We start from the raw sequence: 1,923 nt of genomic DNA, 5'->3' as shown, positions 1-1,923 counted from the left end.
GGCTTTGTAAAGGCTAATTTTGATACAGGATATATTGAATTTTGTAAAGATTACACAAGAACACTCAGAGTTACTTTATGTTATTATGGAAAATAATTCAGACCGAAAGACCCGTACATTTGAACCACTAAGTTGCTGCTTCAAACTTGCCAGGTGCTCCTTGGAAACACCATATGGGTCGCCATGAGTTGGAAATGGCTCGATTGCATGTAACAACAACAAAGCTTTTGTTTTGTTTCATTTTGTTTTCAAAATGACAATGAAAGACTTTAAAAAGTGTCAGGAAATAAGTGACTACTTTTAGCATATGTAAAAAGACAAAACTGTACTCACTGCCACTGAGTCATTGCCGGCTCTTATCAGCCCTATAGGATGAAGTAGAACTGTCCCATAGAATGTCCAAAGCTGTAAATCTTCTGAGACGCCTACTGCCACATCTTCTCCCTGCAGAACAGTTGGTGTGGTGCTGTAGGATAGCTACTAGACTGCTAACTGCAAAGTCAGCTGTTCAACTCACCAGTTACTTCATGAGAGAAGCTTGAGGCAGTTTGCATCTGTAAATATTTATAGAGTTGGACACTCAAAGGGGAAGTTTTACTCTGTCTATACCATTGCTATGAGTTGAAATACACTGGATAACAATGGATTTTGTTTGGTTTTGGTTGGTGGTTCAATGGTTAAGTGCTTGACAGTTAATTTCAAGATCAAGGGTATCAACACAACAGACATTTATGGGAGAAAAGACCTGGTGACCTGCTTCCTTAAAAATTGTTGTTCTTGTTAAGTGTCATGGAGTTGGTTCCAACTAACAGCGACCCTGTATAGGGTTTCCAATGAGTGGCTGGTGACTTGGAACTTCTGACCTTGTGGTTAGCAATCCAGTGCTTATCCTAGAGCATGACACAAGGACTTCTAGGAAATCATATGGAAGAGTTCTACTCTGTTCTTTTGCTATGAGTTGGAATCAACTCAATAATTCATCAAATAAGGAACCCTAGTAGTGAAAACAGTTAACTGCTGGGCAGCTAACTGAGAGGTTGAGAGTTACAATCTAATCAGTATTTCCACAGGATTAAGACGTGGAGATCTGCCAAGAAACTTCCATGAGACAGTTGCTTTCATTGCACATGGCAACAGCAACATGCATCAAATATAGTAAAGTTCCAAGCAATGTAAATATAGCCCTGAAAATATTACTTTCCTGTTATATATTTTATATAGTATCTAGGTACCATCTGTTCTCATTTATAAGTTATTAATTTTGAAATATTCATATTTTTTAAAATTTGAATAAAGTAAATAAGAGTTTAATCATCAGATAACTAATTATGTTTTTTGGTGGTAAGTAGAAAAACAAGAACCAAATACTAAAAGAAAATATGACATAAATAAGTAAAAACAAAACAAAAATAGAAATTCCACTTTCTGTAATTCTGTTTCCACCCACTTCACCATACTTTGGATATGTTTTTACTATGTTTGTATCTATTTTAGCTATAAATTTAACAGTTCTCTATAGAAGTTCTTCTTGAAACCCTAGGACATTCTCAATTTGTCCAGGCTTTGAAGAGCTTAGTTGTTATTATCTAAGTAGCAGTAACTGGCACAATTCACCAGAAACTTTTCCAATATTAGAGATTAAATGGTGACATCATTTATCCAGAGGTTTTAGCTAAGGATACTGTGAGTGAGGAAGAAAATAAGACAAATTATAAAAGAATATGTAGATGGACATTCAGTATGAGCTATCATCAAATCAATTACAAGTCCTGGTGACCCTGCGTGTGTTAGAGTAGAACTGTGCTCCACATGGTTTATTTTTTGCAAGTAGATCAGCAGACCTTTTTACTGTGGTGCTTTTGGTGAATTCCATCCTCCAACATTTTGGGTTGTAGCCAAGCACGTTAATCATTTGCACCATGC

The sequence above is a fragment of the Chrysochloris asiatica genome, unplaced genomic scaffold (genome assembly GCF_000296735.1).
Source record: "Chrysochloris asiatica unplaced genomic scaffold, ChrAsi1.0 scaffold00282, whole genome shotgun sequence".
NCBI classification, from domain to species: domain Eukaryota; kingdom Metazoa; phylum Chordata; class Mammalia; order Afrosoricida; family Chrysochloridae; genus Chrysochloris; species Chrysochloris asiatica.
The sequence above is the reverse complement of the archived record's forward strand: the minus strand, read 5'-3'. Positions refer to the sequence as shown.